The sequence below is a fragment of the Haliotis rubra genome, unplaced genomic scaffold, assembly GCF_003918875.1.
Source record: "Haliotis rubra isolate DU_JTF1 unplaced genomic scaffold, ASM391887v1 Scf207, whole genome shotgun sequence".
In the NCBI taxonomy this organism is placed as follows: domain Eukaryota; kingdom Metazoa; phylum Mollusca; class Gastropoda; order Lepetellida; family Haliotidae; genus Haliotis; species Haliotis rubra.
This window is the reverse complement of record NW_025766081.1, coordinates 1322508-1336715: the sequence shown is the minus strand read 5'-3', so window position 1 is coordinate 1336715 and position 14208 is coordinate 1322508.

Sequence of the window (14208 nt, the reverse complement as noted above, 5' to 3'; positions counted from 1 at the left end):
ATCAGAAATAAGAAACTATACTGTGCATTTGTGGATTTGGCGCGTAGGACTTTTGGCGCGTGGCAAACGCGTGTCAAATGTTTCAGGCAAATAACATTTCTGGTAAATGTTTCCGCGTTATACATAACATGTATAGAAATATAAAATCCTTGCATATTAAGTAAAGATGGTTTTACAGACTTCTTTCCCTGTCGATCTGGCGTACGCCAAGGAGAGAATTCATCACCCACTTTATTTGCTATTTTTATGAATGATATTGAAATGTCTTTTGGTAAAGATTTCTGTAAAGGTGTGGAGCTTAAACCTGAAGTGAGTGAGTGAGTTTAGTTCTACGCTGCACTCAGCAATATTCCAACTACATCATTATTGGAAAAAGTACATTTAAACTTTCTTAAACAATGAGCACTGTTAAGAAAAAGCACCCATATAGGTTATTTTCGCTCCTGCTGACTCAGTTCACTTATGGTGAATAAATCGTCGGGTAGATGTTGACAAAACACAAAATTTTGCAATCTCCCGAGACTGACTAGTCGGTGCACCATTGTTACTTAACGCCCACTGCCCCTTTCAGCAAACACTACGATAAGGGACGTAGCTGGCGTAGGAACAGGAACAAACCATACAGAGGTGGACATTGTAAACGCGTATAGATTTCTTGACATTTTATTCTTATCGACAGATAGTTTTTCAGAAGCCACAAACGATTATCGAAACGGGGATCAAACTCAGGTTAATTTTGTTAATTGTTTAGTCAGGAATAATCCCTACCAATGTATGTGTGAGATATTCAGTTCCATGATAGTTCCGTACTTTGGTTGTGCTGCACAGGGTGACCATACTAGTATATAGCCCGATGTTTGTTCTCTACATGGACATTTTGTCTGGCAGGAGGGACAATATATTTGCCTGTCATTTGAACCTTTATTTGATTGTTGTGTAATGTGTGTGTGTCTGTTTGTTTTGTTGTTGTTTCTGATAATGACCCTTAACACGAGAAGCCCAATGCAGATGTTTGTAGTCTGAAATCCCCCATCTCTCATGGTTTTTTTTGACGTTTAAATAAAGTTCCTTGTGTAAATTATAATCATACAATTCCAGAGTTAGTCTATGAGTGATTTTGTGAGTTCAAAGGCTTTACGTGGCGTCGGCAATATTGCAGCCATATAAGTGAATTACATGTCATCTATTTCTAAAGAAAGTTTATCTAATGTATATTAATTAAATACATATAATGCGAATATGGATTTGCCGAAAATACATTAATCAATAAAACTTGAAAACATTTTCCTCCTCGGGATTGCAACAGTACTAGTTATCCGAGTTGTCTTTTAAAATTAAAATTAAAAAACAATGCACTTCAAACGAAGAAAATATAATTCGTCAACACGTGAATATCACAAACACCCCTATCACTCACACGCAATGCAGTTGTAATACCCCTGGCAATTTTGTGGCATTTCCCTGGAGTTTAGTTATATTATTCAACAAACAAAAAAGGTGCATAGTTTGGATATTTTCTAATAGTTTCTGTACACTCTGGAGTGTATCAGTTCCAGGAGCAGGTCATTCGTGAATGAATCTATTCTAGGACAGGGTCACTCAATAGTGACATTTGGGTTACTGATTTCTTTCCGCCCCACCGGCAAATACATGTACCTATAGAATTGATGTGAGGACTTTGTATGTCCGCTTCGCAAGAAATTGTCCGCCTATTTTCAGGTCAGAAATTGTATATCTCGCGGTGGGGTGAAATCATCTAGAGACAAACGTTCACAATAAACTGTAGATTCACATCTGTAATCTTACAATTTTGCTGCCATCGAAATAGAAGTCAGCAAAAGGGTGCCTCTGTCTAGTGCCTTTGTTTTGTAAATAATAATATTAAATACGATTATCCATTTTTTAAGTTTCACACCCACTAAAATGTTAGATATACACTTTAAACATTTTTTAATAACTGTAGTCATCGTGTAAATCAAGTTGTCATATATATACTCATGGAAACGAATTATAAGGGAACACATGAAAATACCTGTGTACCTTTCTTCTTTTCCAGGTTTCTTCACAAGATATGTACTGCACAGTGGGGCAAATCCTGGAAATATATAAAGGAACATGTGCACTTTTTCGTTGTGCATGTGTTCCCTTATTCGTTTCCATATATTGCATTTTTAAAATGTCACTTGGCAATATGACGGACACTGACGCCCATTGATATTTATCGTAAATGTACAATAATGTAATTTCAAATAGTGCCATTAATCATGTATAAATGAAATGAATTTTCCCTAATGCACCACTTTGAAACTTTACTTGATCAATTTAGTTTCATATTATTTTTCCATGTTGATGCCTGATTTAGGTTTCCTAACGTAACGTTTGAAGAAACATCTTTGGGAAAACATCAGCTGAGTGTGATTTGGGCTCCCGGAGTTGCAAGCCTTTGCTGCAAGGATGTATGAAATTGGGAAAACATCAGCTGAGTGTGATTTGGGCTCCCGGAGGTGCAAGCCTTTGCTGCAAGGATGTATGAAATTGGGAAAACATCAACTGAGTGTGATTTGGGCTCCCGGAGGTGCAAGCCTTTGCTGCAAGGATGTATGAAATTGGGAAAACATCAACTGAGTGTGATTTGGGCTCCCGGAGGTGCAAGCCTTTGCTGCAAGGATGTGTGAAATTGGGAAAACATCAGCTGAGTGTGATTTGGGCTCCCGGAGTTGCAAGCCTTTGCTGCAAGGATGTATGAAATTGGGAAAACATCAGCTGAGTGTGATTTGGGCTCCCGGAGGTGCAAGCCTTTGCTGCAAGGATGTATGAAATTGGGAAAACATCATCTGAGTGTGATTTGGGCTCGGAGGTGCAAGCCTTTGCTGCAAGGATGTATGAAATTGGGAAAACATCAACTGAGTGTGATTTGGGCTCCCGGAGGTGCAAGCCTTTGCTGCAAGGATGTATGAAATTGGGAAAACATCAGCTGAGTGTGATTTGGGCTCCCGGGTTGCAAGCCTTTGCTGCAAGGATGTATGAAATTGGGAAAACATCAGCTGAGTGTGATTTGGGCTCCCGGAGGTGCAAGCCTTTGCTGCAAGGATGTATGAAATTGGGAAAACATCATCTGAGTGTGATTTGGGCTCCCGGAGTTGCAAGCCTTTGCTGCAAGGATGTATGAAATTGGGAAAACATCAGCTGAGTGTGATTTGGGCTCCCGGAGTTGCAAGCCTTTGCTGCAAGGATGTATGAAATTGGGAAAACATCAACTGAGTGTGATTTGGGCTCCCGGAGGTGCAAGCCTTTGCTGCAAGGATGTATGAAATTGGGAAAACATCAGCTGAGTGTGATTTGGGCTCCCGGAGTTGCAAGCCTTTGCTGCAAGGATGTATGAAATTGGGAAAACATCAGCTGAGTGTGATTTGGGCTCCCGGAGGTGCAAGCCTTTGCTGCAAGGATGTATGAAATTGGGAAAACATCAGTTGAGTGTGATTTGGGCTCCCGGAGATGCAATCCTTTGCTGCAAGGATCTATCAAGTATGGATTCGTCAGGATAGTTAACCAGTTTCGAGCAACATTACACTGACATGATTAAGGCTAAGATTGAAATTGTGTGGATAAGAACATCGCCATTAAATGCATAAAAAGGAATTACAAACGTTAAAGAAATGCAAATAAATTTATTCGTCAAAAGATACAAACAACGTTTTATGTAAAGAAGAGAAAGGACAAAGCTTCGAAAGGGAACACACAAACTATACTGACAAAAGCATACGAAGAATAATCTATGAAAGAAAACATTATTTTTTTTAGAAAAATGCATGAAATCTATAGAAAGGTATCCAAAACATAACTAAATATACTGGATAGATCTGCGAAATACGTCGTCTTACGTTAGAAGAAACATCTTTTGGAAAACATCAGGTGAGTGTGATTTTGGCTCCCGGAGATGCAACCCTTTGCTGCAAGGATATATCAAGTATGGATTCGTCAGGATGGCTAACCAGTTTCGTGCAACATTACACTGACATAATTAAGGCTAAGATTGAATTGTGTGGATAAGAACATTGCCATTAAATGCATAATAAAGGAATTACAAAAGTTAAAGAAATGCAAATAAATTTACTCCTCAAATGATACAAACAACGTTTTATGTAAAGAAGAGAAAGGACAAAGCTTCGAAAGGGAACTACAATAAATAAGAAGTAACGTAAAAAACGACACTGTTTTGAGTAACACACAAACTTTAATGAAAAAAGCATACGAAGTATAATCTATTAAAGAAAACATTAAAAATTTAGAAAAATGCATGAAATCTATAGAAAGGTATCCAAAACTAAATATACTGGATAGATCTGCAAAATACATCTTCTTTGATCTGGTCTAACAGTTGGACGTCACTGAGACTACCTGATGGCATACACGTCACGAACCTATGAAAGAAAAAGCATTTTTCAATATTCAGGTCTCAAAATGCAGTTGTAAATGGGTATATCCCTGGAAAAACTCTTTTGTTTCAAACAAACTCTTTGGAAGACATTAAGAAGTTGGAGCAGTAATGATAACAATATATGGATGAACAACCTCTATAGTACAGTTCTAACACCATCATCCAGCAAGTTATGACTTACTTCTTTATTACAGTGAGGGCGACGTTTCGGTGTAGGTTCTAAAACCGTTATCAAGCAAGCGATGACTTGCGTCATAACGGTTTTAGAACCTACACCGAAACATCGCTCTCACTGTAATAAAGAAGTTGTTCATCCAAATATTTTTAACCTTCCTCAACAAATTCGATTATTTCAGACCGCCGCCATATAGCTGGAATGTTGCTGGGTGCGGTGTAAAACTAAACTCACTCACTCAGTCACTCATCAAACAAATTCGACCAGTCGGGACATATAGTGCATCAACGAGTATTTGTTTCTGTTATCAAATCCCTTTCTTCACAACGAAAATGACCATAGGATTGCAAGATTCGTTAAAGATATTATCCGTTTAATCCATATTTGTTGTATCGGATTATGCTCTTTATGCCGTAGCCTGAACAGCGAAATACGTATGCAAGTACGCTGATGTTGGTGAAGGTTTTCACCACGACTGATGATGTGGGCGCTCGAATATTTGACACATTTTGACCCAAACCTGAAGCAGTATGTTGTCCAGCACAGTTACGATTATGTCATGTTTCATAATTGGTACATACTTCAGTCCAACTTTTCTCCGAATGCACCACCACCCTTCACAATGTCATCGGGGCACGCCTCTCTGTTGCATTCGGTGGTCTGCGTTTTAGGTCCACTGGAAGTGCAGAAAAAGAAGCGACATAAAAAGAAAGAACGTTTCAAGGTGTGATATAAAAACGCGAGGCGCTGTTCATTCAAAAGCTACTCCGTGAATGACTAAACTGGATTAAATGTGTTTGACGAGGCTTTGATTGGCACGGTGAATTCTTTTAAAGTTAAGGTCACATATTAAATAAATGTGACTCAGAATGTTCTGCAATTAGTCGCTGGAAAATGTGCAAAGTAAGAAAAAACTAATCAGAAACATGTTATCCAGATGATTTTGAAAAAAAGAACTACTGATATGACCAGTGTGATTTGGTGAGAGCTATAAATAGCTTTTTAGCAATGTCTTGTTAAAAGTCGCGTCTGGAACAAACAAACCAGTGATAGAAACTGTGAGTCATGCTCCACGCCGTCGGTGAAGGAGACGCTCATTCAAGCTCGTCACCTTCCATGACCACCCACCCCATTAAGGCGCCAATTGCGGCAAAATACCATGGACCAATTTAATCCCAGAACCCCACGTGGCACATCCCTTGAAGATCGGGGTTAGAATTGATCTTCAGTGACCCATGCTTGTCGTAAGAGGCGACTAACGGGGTCGTGCGGTCAGGCTCGCTGACTTGGTTGACACATGTCATTGTATCCCAATTGTGTAGATCGATGCTTATGCTGTTGATCACTGGATTGTCTTTTACAGACTCCATTATTTACAGGCTGCCGATATATAGCTGGAATATTGCTGAGTGCGGCGTATACCTAAACTCACTGAGTCACTCACTCACTCACTCACCCAACGAGGCACACCAAACGAATGCATTACGTACTTGCAGGGAGGGTTGACACAGAGTCTGCCTCTAGTCCTGCTTCCATAATCTTCGCATGTCTTCGAACAGCTAGACCAAGTTGACCACTTTGTCCACTCTTCTGCAAATTCAAGTGTGGCGTTGTATATTCATAAGAACGAATCAATAGTGATAGTGTATAGGTCCATTAAACCTATAATTATATTGAATAGAATGAAAATAGCTTGATCCAAAACTTAGGAGATAGCGTGTACTGAACTGAACTTTGGTACTGTAGTTCTCAATAGTAGGTAGGAAGAGAAATATTAAATAACACATATAGTACGTATCTGTCTGTTTTGTCTGACTGGAGGAGTGGATGGATGGATGGATGAACGAATGGATGGATGTGTGTCCGTGTGTGGACGTGTGTGCATGCGTGTGCATGTATGCCAATAATATACTCACTATAGCAAAAGTCACCGATAAGCTTAAATCCGGAGCAGCAAGTCTTCCAATGTTTGTAGCATGTATTTAAGCGATACCTGCAGATAAACGAAGAAACATGGAGCTACCGACACATAACACGTGGTACTGTGTTTGGTACATGCAATGAGCCGGCTTTTCTATATTCAGGGCTAAAGCTAGCCACTTACACATGAATTCTGACATTACTTCCGAAACCTCCGCTAATATCTCTCTTTATTCTAGGGCTGAAGTGGGTAACATACAGATGAATTCTGACATTACTTCCGAAACTTCCGCTAATATCTCTCTTTATTCTAGGGCTGAAGTGGGTAACATACAGATGAATTTTGACATTACTTCCGAAACTTCAGCTAATATCTCTCTGTATTCTAGGGCTGAAGTGGGTAACATACAGATGAATTCTGACATTACTTCCGAAACTTCCGCTAATATTTATCTGTATTCTAGGGTTGAAGTGGGCAACATACAGATGAATTCTGACATTACTTCCGAAACCTCCGCTAATATCTCTCTTTATTCTTGGGTGAAGTGGGAAACGTACAGATGAATTCTGACATTACTTCCGAGACCTCCGCTAATATCTCTCTTTATTCTAGGGCTGAAGTGGGTAACATACAGATGAATTCTGACATTACTTTCGAAACCTCCGCTAACATCTATCTGTATTCTAGGGCTGAAGTGGGTAACATACAGATGAATTCTGACATTACTTCCGAAACCTCCGCTAATATCTATCTTTATTCTAGGGCTGAAGTGGGTAACATACAGATGAATTCTGACATTACTTCCGAAACTTCCGCTAATATCTCTCTTTATTCTAGGGCTGAAGTGGGTAACATACAGATGAATTCTGACATTACTTCCGAAACTTCCGCTAATATCTATCTTTATTCTAGGACTGAAGTGGGTAACATACAGATGAATTCTGACATTACTTCCGAAACTTCAGCTAATATCTCTCTTTATTCTTTGGCTGAAGTGGGTAACATACAGATGAATTCTGACATTACTTCCGAAACCTCCGCTAATATCTCTCTTTATTCCAGGGCTGAAGTGGGTAACATGCAGTTGAATTCTGACATTACTTCCGAAACCTCCGCTAATATCTATCTTTATTCTAGGGCTGAAGTGGGTAACATGCAGTTGAATTCTGACATTACTTCCGAAACCTCCGCTAATATCTCTCTTTATTCCAGGGCTGAAGTGGGTAACATGCAGTTGAATTCTGACATTACTTCCGAAACTTCCGCTAATATCTCTCTTTATTCTAGGGCTGAAGTGGGTAACATGCAGTTGAATTCTGACATTACTTCCGAAACCTCCGCTAATATCTCTCTTTATTCTAGGGCTGAAGTGGGTAACATACAGATGAATTCTGACATTACTTCCGAAACTTCCGCTAATATCTCTCTTTATTCTAGGGCTGACGTGGGTAACATACAGATGAATTCTGACATTACTTCCGAAACTTCAGCTAATATCTCTCTTTATTCTAGGGCTGACGTGGGTAACATACAGATGAATTCTGACATTACTTCCTAAACCTCCGCTAATATCCATATTTATTCTTGGGCTGAAGTGGGTAGCATCAGATGAATTCTCACATATATATCTATCTTTATTCTTGGACTGAAGTGGGTAACATACAGATGAATTCTGACATTACTTCCGAAACCTCCGCTAATATCTCTCTTTATTCTTGGGTGAAGTGGGAAACGTACAGACGAATTCTGACATTACTTCCGAAACCTCCGTTAATATCTACCTTTATTCCAGGGCTGAAGTGGGTTACATACAGATGAATTCTGACATTACTTCTGCAAAATATTATTTCATTAGCTCTTTATAACGAGCAGAGAATAGACATTGTCTTCTACGGAGTGGTTCCAGTAGAAGTTATAGTATAACTACGACATCTGAAAGCACATTCTCGTCAATAATCCACACTTATTCCGCTGATATCTACATTTAACTGATATCTAGAGTTATCAGCAATGATGCGGTAACTTATTATCAACGATGTCTTTAGTTATTCTAAATGCTGTCTATATTTATCAGCAATGATATCTACACATGTTCCTAATGTCTTCACCTACAGACACTGGAGTCTACATTTATCAGCAATATCCACACATATCCCGTATGTCTTCATTTAACAATGGTATCTTACAACCAAGATTAACTGGGTTTCACTGACGCTTGCCTTAAACTCACATTGGGCATTTCTGGAACCCACATTCGACGTAATATACACCTGTGCAGGGATACGGTTGTGTGTCCAGACAGGCAGGTTCGATAGTAGTCGTCGGGGTACTACAACCACCACAAGACTCTGGAACACAACGTCATGAGGTTCAGATCAATGTTACCCAGACTTTAGAACACAAATGCACTTGATACTGACAGTCAATTAATTGAGAAAAAACACACAAAACAAACGCTTACTTGACGCTTACTTCACCAAGAAACAAGGAAACTGTGTACATGCGAATATATCTCTTAGGCAGAGAAAATTCAATTGAAATTCAATGTTGACAGTATATTAAATATGAAATGTGTATGTAACAATGTAAAGAACACCAAAGCTTTCAGGAAACACCAGGAAAAAGCCAAATATTCAACAAGTGCAAGAAAGTAGCATATCTAATATTTCGGGTTACACTTTCATAGTAAAGTACAAATTCTTGTATGTGTTTTTTTCCGCGGAGTCCCATCCGAGATTCGAACCCACCCTCGTGGAACAAAATTGCCAGCACACAAAGTCATAGATCTGTCAAACTGGACCACCGAGGCTTAATCAAAGGGACGTCCGACAACTGATAGTCTAGACCACGTACTTTGTGAACCCCTTTGTCAAGCGTATATAAATTCAGTATGTTCAAGTGCAAGAATGCGCTATATGTCTTCTGGAGATCTTGGATCGTCGTGTTTCACATATTAATCTTATTTCAAACGTAAAAACCCTGCAAGAGTGTCCCTTGCAGTATTCCATACATTGTCGATATGGTTCACAATAGTGCTTAGGACAATGACGCTGCTATACGTGTACAGTTAACGCATGAACATCAACTTACCTATATATCCCCATATATATTTCTGCTATGTGCAGAAATACTAGCAAACATGCTAAGGATTAACCCTAAAATAAAAGCAATAACAATTGGAAATACGGCATTTCTTGTATCTCAATTTGCAGATGACACAACACTGATATTAGATGGTACAGAAAATTGCCTTAAGAACACGCTGCAAATCCTACGACACTATGCATCATGTTCGGGTTTAAAATTAACACGAACAAACCCCAAGTAGTTAAAATAGGATCCCTGATAAATTCTAAAGAAATCTTATGTAAAAAATGTCAATTGAATTGGAATGAAACTGAATTTGCTCTCCTTAGCATCATCTTCACACATAATTTGGCAGAAATAGTGGAAAGGAACTAAAGATAAATTGAAAGAAGTACGACTGTCGATGAAGAAATGGTCAGCAAGAGCCCTTACACCTATAGGTAGAAATACTGTATTTTAAAGTCTTATACTACCTAAACTGAATCATTTATTCTCATCTCTCTCTAACTTAAATAAAACATTTATAAGAGAATTAAATTCAGAATTCTTTAAATTCATTTGGCAAAGTAAACCAGATAAGATAAGTAGAAAACCACTTAGCAAATCAGTCGTAAATGGGGGACCGAGAGTACCAAACGTAGAAAATACAATCAAATCTCAAAACATTACATGGATTAAGAGGTTGTTCAAAAATTATTCAAAACTTAAAATATTATTTTATAATAATATTAAAACAAACGATATGAACTTTGTATCAAAATGAGAACAATATATCAAGGAAAATGTTATGACGAAGCGAACCAATGACTTTTGGACAGATGTTTTATTCTCATAGGGAATAAATTATTACTACATCAATAGTAAAAGACAAAACATCAAAGATGAAGATGACATTCTCACAGAGCCACTGTGGCACAATGACAATTTACGTATCGGTAACAAGCCTGTATGCTATAGACACTATGAAAAGGCAGGAATAAATACTACAAACGATTTGGTAGACGACAAAGGAAACATACTAGCTTTGGGACATTTGTATAATTAAAACAGACTTTTTATAATATGCCGGAATTTCGAAAACGATTTACAAATATTGTATCTTAACAAATACCACACTACCTAAAAAATCCTGCATGCCTTTTATTCCTTATCTTTTACAAGATTTAGTTAACCCAAGCAGAGGATGCAGAATATTTTATGATATACTACAGGCAACTAGAATTCAAAATGATAACAACAATTACAGAAATAAATGGGATTTAGAAGTAAACGAATGTATATCTGATAATGATTGGAAAATATGTCCATAAAATACCGTTCAGGGTACTTGTTAATGTAAAACATCAATGGTTTCAATATATCATCATTCACAGGTGTATGTATATCAACTAACGAAATGCTATCAAGAATGAAATTGATTGAATCCAATGCTTGTACTTTCTGTAAAACAAGGGTCGAAACCATAATACACATATTCTATGAATGTGATATTGTCAAAGAGATTTTGAATAATGTTATTGCGTGGAGTCAACATAAAACAGGCAGTCTTCTTCACTTAGATAAGAAAAGGGTATTATTTGGATACCCTGAGAAAGATGATGTGCTCAATCGCTTCATTATTATCACAAAATACAATATTTTCAAATCAAGACTAGCAAATAGACATCCAAATATTTCACACATTAAAAAGAGGTCGAAATTACATACAATTTAGATAACTACAACTTGAAGATAAGTTGTAGCGTACCATCATTTCTACATTTTTGGTCTTCTTGTCATGTGCTTTTAGTTGAAGATGTTATCCATTCAGTTTATTTCATACGCTGTGTATTTATTTCATGCTCTCTGATTTGAGTAATACCAAAATTCCAGGAAATGTCTGGAATTAGTGGACCTTTTATTGTACATTGACTTTGTACGACAAAAAAGTTTAAAAGAAGAGAAAACAAAACAACTTACCAATCTTGTACCTCAGTTTGAACCCTTTCAGTCCACCGACTGAATTAATTCTCATCAACAGCAGCATCTCGTTGCCATGAGAACGGAAATATTTGGTTGGTTTAGAGCTGCAACAGTACCTAAAACAGAATATGACATATTGTTGAGACACAGAGGGTGATGGTTTGGGACACAGAGGGTGATTGTAATTGATAATTCGGTTTCCAGAGAAAATGTATGAATGAATGTATGTATGTGTGTTTTTGTGTGTGTTTTGTATGTGTGTCTCTACGTATGTGTGCGATTGTTCGTGCGTGTGCGCATGTGCGCGTCTTTAGGTATCATGCATGCCGCGGGAATATACCGTTGCAGTGAGCATTAGCTGACCTTGGATTCGTGCTAGATCCTGATTGAGGACTTTCTGCCTTCAACTTACATACTGTATGTGTGCCTTTAACTTGGTCTTACATGTGTGAATGTAACTGAAATCCTGTCATATATGTGTTTTAGTGGACATTTAATAGATCTGAGTGTTTAACTTAAAACTCATATTTTCGACATATATGCATGTATGCATGCACGTAGTCACAAGTGTGTGTATGTGTGTGTGCCATGACCATCGCAACACATGGACATTAACTGACCTAGGTCCTGTTCGTGCCAGATCCTGATGTCTTACTTCAATGTAGTTCCTACAGGGGGTGTGACAATGGAATGAGAATTGGTCCATGAACTGCATCACCACCCTCTTGTTAACCCCAGGCGCCTGCAAGAGTGATTCAAACATTCAGTGTTATTATTAAGTAATCTCAGAAATAGATCGTAAGAGGCGACTAACGAGATCGGGCTCGGTGGCTTGGTTGACACATGTCATCGGTTCCCAATTGCGCAGATCGATGTTCATACTGTTGATCACTGGATTGTCTGGTCCAGACTCGATTATTTACAGTCCGCCGCCATATAGCAGGACGATTGCTGAATGCGGCGTCAAACTAAACTCACTCACTCACTCAGAAATAGATATTTAAAATAATATTGTTCGGTTTAATAACTATTTTCGGTGCCCGCTTGAAGAACACATGCGACAAACATATGTGAGGAATTTAAATGTCATTATGTATACGCTATATACAACTTACCTTGATTCGCCAGGTACATTCAGAGTTAGCAGTGTACACGGAAACACCGTAGTTCGGTGATGATAATGGGGCCCAGTTTGTTGTAGCAGTCAGGTCCGTGGACCCACAGTTTGCTGCAGAGAATTTTAATGAAGATTGTAGTTGACATACACACTTTCAAATCAAAGATGCACGCACATACATACATTGCGTTTGAAAGGATTACAAAACACAAACGCTCCATCCCATGGCGAGATATCTGCTCGTGTGATGATGTTACCATAATATTTTGGTATCAGAATTCTGTTAGGGGAGACTTGTTTCAAAGATACAAGTCCACCTGTGGAAACTCGCCATGGCAGTTGAAGCCCTAGTAGTTCAAGTTGGATCCCGCTACCCCCAAGACCCAATTAACGAAACTCACACCCCACCCCCACCGGTAAGATGTTCCAGAGCTGTCGAACGATACCAGACACCACACGATTCGCCTCGCATGTTATTCATACGAACCTTCGAAAACGGAGGTATTTCCTGTTGTTGTGTCATGTTAACGAACGGAAAGCCTGATTACATAAAAATGAAAATATAAAAGAAAAAGGCACGGGCATAGTTGTATTATTTCAATTTTCTTATAAAAATAAAATTCATATTTATCAACATGATACAGGTAATGTCTGTGAATGTCTACATCTCTACAATCCAAAATGGCGGTCAAATGTGAATAACGAACGGATATAGCGAACTAAATTTCTTGGTCCCTTGGAGTTCGTTATATCCGTGTTCTACTGTATTCGCATATTGGGAAAAGTGCCACTATATACCTTTTAGTGAAGCACGCTTTATTAATGATTGTAGAACAATTTATACCTGTGACAAAACCATGCCTTGGCTCAATATTTTTGTTATTGTAAAGGAAAGTCTAACTAGTCTGTATAATTTGTCTAAGATTCAGTGCAGTTCAAAATAACTTTGTGATCCGTACATTATTACCATACAGTTCTACAATACAACCAATACAATTCCTGTTTTAATTAAAATACAAGATATGCCACAGCCATATAGCTTGAATATTGCTGAGCGCTGCGTTAAACAAGAAACAAACATAAAACAAGCATACACTTTTTATATCATGTCGATTCCTGTATTGCACAATAGGACAGGTGACTAAATAGCAGACTGATGAACACCTTGCATACCAATCCCTAGGTTGTCGACAAGGACCACTTTCAAACATTTGCTCTCTTGTGGTTTCCAATAGAAACCATATTCATGTGTTTATACATATTAGTCTCTCTTGTCAGACGTTTCAACATTAGAGATGGAATGAATACTGAGTGAGAATGTTCCTCTTTGAAAATACGAATGCATTGGGTTTCGCAAATGTGAGGACATTCATGTAGCATTTTGTTCTTGTTGTTTGTTTGTTGTTTAACGTCGCACTCAGCAATATTCCAGCTATGTGGCGACAGTCTGTAAATAAGCTGGACCAAACAATCAAGTGTTTGACATCATGAGCATCGATCTACGCAAA